Below are 342 nucleotides of genomic sequence, written 5' to 3'. Positions count from 1 at the left end.
CGTGTGGTGTGTGAGGCGTGTGGTGTGAGGCGTGTGCGGTGTGTGTGAGGCGTGAGGTGTGTGAGGCATGTGGCGTGTGAGGCGTGTGGTGTGAGGTGGGTGTTTGTTGTGTGAGGCATGTGCTGTGTGTGAGGCATGTGGTGTGTGAGGCATGTGGCGTGTGAGGCGTGTGGTGTGAGGTGTGTGTTTGTTGTGTGAGGCGTGTGCTGTGTGTGTGAGGTGTGTGGTGTGTGAGGCGTGTGGTGTGTGAGGCGTGTGGTGTGTGAGGCGTGAGGTGTGTGAGGTGTGTGTGTGTGAGGCGTGTGGTGTGTGAGGCATGTGGTGTGTGAGGCGTGTGGTGTG

At 59.4% G+C, this 342-nt stretch overlaps 1 protein-coding gene across 1 annotated transcript in view; it reads left to right on the top strand.

Moving 5' to 3' along the window:
- LOC120879239 overlaps positions 1–342 on the top strand; it is a 51,989-nt gene that overhangs the window by 1,466 nt on the left and 50,181 nt on the right. The gene's annotated exons all lie outside the window — the stretch shown is intronic.

The sequence above is a fragment of the Oryx dammah genome, unplaced genomic scaffold, assembly GCF_014754425.2.
Source record: "Oryx dammah isolate SB20612 unplaced genomic scaffold, SCBI_Odam_1.1 HiC_scaffold_20, whole genome shotgun sequence".
Classification (NCBI taxonomy): Eukaryota; Metazoa; Chordata; class Mammalia; order Artiodactyla; family Bovidae; genus Oryx; species Oryx dammah.
This window is presented reverse-complemented; position numbering and strand designations above follow the sequence as displayed.